This window comes from Cupressus sempervirens, chromosome 6 (genome assembly GCF_028749045.1).
Source record: "Cupressus sempervirens isolate cs-2001-9-10 chromosome 6, ASM2874904v1, whole genome shotgun sequence".
In the NCBI taxonomy this organism is placed as follows: Eukaryota; Viridiplantae; Streptophyta; class Pinopsida; order Cupressales; family Cupressaceae; genus Cupressus; species Cupressus sempervirens.
Window position 1 is genome coordinate 423012474 of NC_143123.1, and position 7566 is coordinate 423020039.

The window sequence follows — 7566 nt, forward strand, 5'->3', positions numbered from 1 at the left end:
AATTATTTCAATATAATTGTGAGAAAAAGATATAGATTTATGGATTTCCAAGGCTTAAATACTAAGGGTGTTGAGATTTTGTGGACTAACCTATTCCCTAGGAACTTGGATGGTTCCTCTTCTCTTTATCTATTACCTACCATGCCTAATATTGTTGAGAATCCTTCTCTTAATTCTTTTCATGAAGATGATAATTCTTCTACTCAAGTGTCTAATAAACAATTGGGTAAAATTGACAAGCAATTAGAAATTATTTAACATCGATGAGTAAATAATACTTGGGAGGAGAGGCAATCCTTTTCACTAAAATTTTTAGGAGGTTGATTCAAAATCATGAACATGGAATAATTTTTTACATGGTGTTTCTAACATAGTGGATGAAAAGACTATGATAATGGCTAGCTATGCTCAAGTGCTTGGTTTCCAATCCTTCAAATCAAGTTGAGATGCTCATACTTGTTCCTACGTCTCTACACAAAATGTTAATGCTACACATGTTAGTAGAGGGAGAAATCTTATCAATAAATGTGTTTATATTACACCTTCAACATTGAAGATTCCATATTTTTTTCAATAATATCTCTTACCTACTCACCATAGTGGTGCTATAATGCCCCACCTGGAGATCCTTGGAACAAGGATAAATAATAGTGAATACTTCTTTTTTTTAAGAAACAAGCATGGAATCAAACAACATCAACATGCAATCGATCAAAAGATCACAACAGAAGACTTAACCAAGTAATCCAAGAAACCAACAATCTCCAAGCATCACTACTTAATAATGCATTCAATAACTAATTATGAAGGTTAAACAAACAAGAAACCCATAACCTCTAAGCTGTCAAGACCTGGGAAGGGCACAACACAATAGGGTATCTAAAAAACTCTTCGAATCTCAACTGACAAGTCCAGAGATACTTGTTATTTGCTTGAGCAGGTTTTTGCACAGAAATTAGGTAATACTTTCTAGCATCATACGATACTGTATAATACTACTAGGCGATACTTTTCCAATATCACATGATACTTCTTACAAATATCGTACAATACTTTCCAATATAGGTAGCTACGCCTCCCAACTATGTGGAACCCGTAGGTCCACTCCCACTGTGCTGATTGAGATAGTGATCCAACCTCAAACACACACAAAATAGTCATCCATGGCTAATGCTCACACCAAATTGTATAGAGGATTGAAACCAGGATTATGAGACAATATAATATAACATGTCCTTATCAGATGCTCTATGGGTCTACTATGTAGGGACTCTAGTGGAGAGTAGATTGCTTGGCATTACAGAGCCAAAGCTAAACATCGTATGGACTCTCCCTTGGGAGGCCATCGTGTTATGTCCCTAGACATAGTGTGCAGACATTTGGGATAGTCATATAGGTATGTAATATTTTCTTATCTTAGTTAATTACATATGAATCCATTTAGTTATCACTTATTAAAACTTCTTCATGTATACCTTGTCAAGATAGCTAGGGTATACGAGAGAAGCCCCACCACTAGTCTACCCTGCATACCCATGCTCATCACACAATGAGTGCCCTTAGGCAATGCAGTTTCCCAACCCAACCCTAATGAACATAACTCAACCAAAAGCAACCAGGAGTTCAAGTCTTGTGAGAACTCGATAAGTGCATGCTCACATTCTCATGTGTGGGAGCACCAACTACACAATGATCATAAACAACGAGGGTTGGATGAGAAATAAATAAAATACCATGTAAACATTTACTCAACCGAGCATATAGTCGAGAGTATGAGTTTGATATGAAACCCAATGCAAGAAGAAACATTTGATCGGATCAGATTCCTCATAGATAATTTGGGTCCATGACCAATATTAGTGCCAAGAAACACCCAAAGAAAAATGGGTAGCACATAAATTGAGGCAAAGTAAAAAATGCCTAAAAGCCAACATTGACTTAAAACAACAAAATTGAAACCCTTTTCACAAGCACGTATAAAAACCTCAAATATCCAATAAAATTTGGGTTTAGAGTCCATATGCAAAAATGACTAGCATAACAGTTCAAAACCCCAAAGTCCTCACACCAAAAAGCCATAACTTCTCATACTCGCCCAACCGAGTAGAGCTAGTATACATAAATAGAGGGGAACTCTAGTTCTCTACCTCCTAACATAATAGTACCAGAAAATTGACTCAAAAATGGAGTCAAAACAAGAAAACAAAAGAGCCCTACTTTGCAGCCAAACTTGGGGCAAAATAGGAATGCTCCCAATAAAATAATCTCTTTGTGGAGGTTGCCCAAAAGCTCGGCAAACCAAAGTCTCCCCGAGCTAGATCCAACAAGATCAACCTCGCGACGATCCCACTCCCGTAAGAGGATTTGGGATTTTAGCTCTCAAATTTCTAATTCGAAAGTGAGAAGTGAGAAATAATTCCCTTTTTTGGATATATATTCGCTTTTAAAGTGAAATATTAAAATAGGGAAATAACAGACTCACTAAAATAAACCCTTTTTTAAACCTAGACAAAATTAGGGAATTCCAATTAAATGGAATTTAACTATGACAAAGCTAGTAGTAATTAAAACAATCAATTCAAAACCCACAATACCCTTAGACATTAAATCACAATTTTCCTTAATAATATATGCAACCGAATGTGGATATCTAAATGCATAGACATAATACGGGTCTCATCACAAATGCAAATGAATATGGACTTATTAAATTACTAAAGGGTTTAATTAGCAATTAAACAAGATACATCGCCCATACAAGGATGACATTTGCTAAGTGTAAACAATTGAATCACTAACTCCATGTGCCCCTGCCAGGGATATAGATCTTGCACACTAAACAAAATGATCAAGTGCAATTGCATATATTCATATAGATAATGTGATAAATGCATTAAAATACGTAATTAACCATTCATTTAATTACATCAAAATAATCCTTTTACATCACTCACTGCATCATAAAACATCTCAAAGCAAGAATGAAGAAAATATATGTAGCATCAAATCATAGTATCCAAAATCCAATAAGTCCATCATATAATCATAAATAGAGTATATTTCAAATACAAAATAACTAGTTTACATCATAAAGCATCATGTCACATCAATAAGCATCATCATGTAGATATGATCAAACTCAACATCATAGTATCTAACATCTAAGATACTAGAAATCAAAATATAGTATCTGACCATTAGGTCATCTTGACTATCATCCGACATGAGTATAAAAAAATCTCAAATCCAAAATATAACAAGGTACAAAATGCAAACACGGGAGGCACTACATCCTCCCCCATTAGGCATAGGCTTACTCCCAGAAGCCTGGAAAAAGATAAGGGTATAAATCTCTCAATCGTGTAACATCCTCCCAAGTAGCAAAAGTCTCATCATTCGGGTCCCATTGGATCCTTATCTTTTTTAGATCTTGACCTCTGAGGGTCAACCTTTGATGTTGAAGGATACAGATGGGCTCCAAATAAAGTTGTCTATCCTCCACCTTTAAAGCATCCTAGTTAAGTACATGGGTCACATTGAGAATATACTACCTCAAAACAGAAACATGGAAAATGTCATGGATGCACGATAGGCTAGGTGGCAATGCTAATCGATAAGAAACAAGACTAATCATCTCTATCGGTCCAACAAAATGTGGCACTAACTTATAGCCTTTCCCATAATGGATGGGGCTCTTCCTCAAACACACTCTCAAAAATACCCTGTCAAAAATAGAAAAGTGATGATCCAACCTATGGGCATTTGCATATTCCTTCTACATGTCTTAAGAAGTAACTAAATGCTCTTTAATATGAACAACTTGCTACTCCATATCCTGAAGCATCTCTGGACCTAAAATTACTTGGTCCTCTAAATGATCCCAACTCAAAGGGGTACGTCATGGTCTACCATACAAGGTCTAAAAAGGTGACATGCCAAGATAATTGTGATACCCATTGTTATAAGAAAACTCACTAAAGGTATAAGTAGTCCTCCCACTTTACCTGCCTATCCATCACATACATGCAAAGCATGTCTTCTAGAACTTGATTCACTTTCTTTATCTAACAATTGGTCTCTAGGTGGTATGCCGAACTAAAATTGAGCTATGCACCCAAGGCATGTTGGAGAGATGTCCACAATGATGAAGTAAACACCAAATCTCTATTCGATATAATCTAATGAGGGATTCCATGCAATCAAACAATGTCCTCCAAGAAAACATGTGCTACAAAAGAAGCTGTGTAGGATGTTCTCATGGGTGAAAAATGTGCTACCTTGGACAACTTGTCCATTGTCACCATGATACAATCATGTCATCATGATGACATAGGCAACCCTATGATAAAATTGATAGATATGGTATCCCACTGCCACTTTGGAATGGTATGTGACTGCAAAAGGCCCATTGGATGTTGATGCCTGCCTTCACCCTCTAGCATTGAAGGCATCGAGCAACAAAATCAACAATATCATGCCTCATCCCTGCCCAAAAGTATAACTCTCTAAGGTCAGCATGCATCTTCTTGGCGTCAATATGTGCGAAATATGGTGCACAATGTGCTTCTAACAAAATCAAGGTATGAAGATCACCCGACACTGACACATAAATGCACCCCAAGTATCACAACAATCCATCAAACTCTAGGGAATAACCTGAAACCCTCCCCTCAAGGGTACGTCCAAACTCAATCCATGACCTTACCTCTTGATACCATGTGTCACTAGGTAATACCACCAAGATATGACCCCATAAATCCACTCCCAATGATAAAACTAATATCTCATGTTGTCTCCTACTCAAGGCATCTACGATGACATTCTCTTTCTCTTTGATGTAGTAGACATCAAAATCATATTCACACATAAACTCCATCCAACAACATTGTTGTGCATTTTGGTTTGGCCAAGTAAAGATATACTACAAGCTATGATGATCGTTATGTAGCTCAAACCTATATCCTAAAATGAAATGTCTCCACCGCACAAGTGTATGCATAACTACAACAAGTTCCAAATCATGAGTGGGGTAGTTAAGCTCATGATCCTTGAGTTTTCTAAACTCATATGCAATCACACGATCATCCTGCATCAACACTACAGCCACACCCTCCAACGATGCATCTTTGTAAACCATAAAGTCACCTATAGGATTAGGCATAACAAGGACTAGTGCACTGGTCAATCATTCCTTCAGAGCCTCAAACATTGACTCACACTGGTCTGACCAAACATAATCCTCCCCTTTCTACTGAAGATAAGTGATAAGTTGAGCCACTCGTGAGAAGTCCTTCACAAATCAATGGTAGTAACTTGCCAATCCCATGAAAATATGAACCTTAGAAACATTAGTGGGCACTGGCCAGTCCATATTGGCTCAGATTTTCTTTGGATCTACTACAATACCATCACTTGTGATGATATGCCCCAAACACTTCACCTTAGACTGGAAGAATCCACATTTACATAAGTTTCCATATAATTAATGGTCACATAAGCACTGCAATACCTGGTATAAATATGCCTCATGCTATTCAAAAATGTTGGAATAGATTAATATGTCATCTAAGAAAGTGAGGACACACCAATCAAGGTACGTGCCAAATACTCCATTCATCAAACTCATAAACACTGATGGCACATTGGTTAACCCAAAGGGTACAACTGTAAACTTGTAATGCCAATAGTGTGTACGAAAAGTTGTTTGATGAATGTCAACCTCATGAATCCAAAGCTGATGGTATCCCAACTTCAAATCAATCTTCAAAAACACTCTTACTCCCTTCATTTGATCAAACAAGTCATCAATTCTTGGAAAGGGGTATCGATTCTTCACCATCACCTTATTCAATTGTTAGTAATCAATGGATAAACATAATGACCCATATTTCTTCTTTATGAAGATGACTAGTGCATCCCATGGGGATACACTAGGATGAATATGGCTCTTGGTCAATAATTCCTCCAACTGCAATTTGAGCTCACTTAACTCCTAAGTAGTTATACAGTAAGGAGCTCATGAAATAGGCCACTCCTAGAATGAGATCAGTATAAAAATCATTCTCATGTTCTGACAACATACCTGGTATCTCATCAGGAAATACGTCTGCATACTCACAAAGGAGTGGGTGATTGTAATGCCCTGCTTGGAGGTCCTTGGAACAAGGATGAAATAGAAGCCAAGATAAAAAATTTAAGAAGTATGAGTGCACATGACAACATCATACACATATCAAATAGATCGCAACGAAAAACTTAACCACCATCCCAACAACCAATGAATCTTCGAACACCACTATCCAAACTGACACACTTACAACAAGAAACACAAATTCAAAATGACAACAATACTAAGAATCTAAGATCTGTCAAGACATGGAAAATTAAGTAAACCCAATGGGTATAGAATCACCAAAAATTGATCCCCGAAAACCAGTGGAGATGCCCCCTTTTTTTGTGCAAGGACCAATAGTAGACAGATTTTCGTGCAAAGGTGTCCAACATGCCCTACAAAGAAATACATTTTCGCGCAAGGATGTGCACCAACTGGGGTGAGAAAAAACTTGGCCAAATAGCCAAGACAACCAAAATTGGTGTTGGGTTTCATGCAAGAAAGTGCCCAAAGCCATGCAAAGAAACCCAACACAACATGCTAGATCATGCATTCTCATGTGAGAAAGAATGATTTCACGCAAGACCCCAAAATAACAAGCCAAAAAGAAAAAGGGTAAAAAGCTAAGGAATGAATTTCCTCCACATCGAAGAGTATCAGATCCAAGATTCGAGGTGCAAATACTTGAGTACACTACTAATAGATGAAATTAATATCTAACCATCTAACAAGTAGTGAAGGGAAAGTGCAGAAGGAAACATCGCAATAAACAAAAATAACAGAGCAATGAATAGAAATAAAATCACAACGAACAATACAACCAAACTAAGTACACAGTTCCTCTCATCCATAATAACATCATAAGACCATTGTGGGCCCTAGCCATCCCCCGCGCATAACATCCCAAGCTACTGATCAAATCATTAGTACTATCATATAAGGATGTCACTACTAAACATGCTACAACATAAGCATAAGGAAATCTAATATGCTAGGAGTAAAGCATAAGATAATCCTACAGAACCAGATAACATCATCTATCATATGCTAATCAACATAATAAGGAAATGTGTCAATAACTAACATCATCTAAACATGTTATACAAGCATCCCAATGAAAGCATAAATCGCAATAAAAGCATACTCTAGAGCTTGAAGCACCAAGTGAAAACATCCAACAATGGTCACACTAGGATGATAAACTATCTCTGTACACTGGTCCCTAGCAGTGGTAAAGGTAGCTATGCCTCCCAACCATGTAGAACCTGTAGGCCCACTCCCACCATGCTGATGGAGATAATGATCCAATCAAAAACACACACAAAGCAAATGTCTATGGCTAACAAACACGCCAGACAATATGATGACTGAAACTGAGACAAAGATAATGCATATATTGCAGGTCCTAGTTAGACACTCATTGGGCTAAAAAGTAGGGGCTAACATCATGGAGA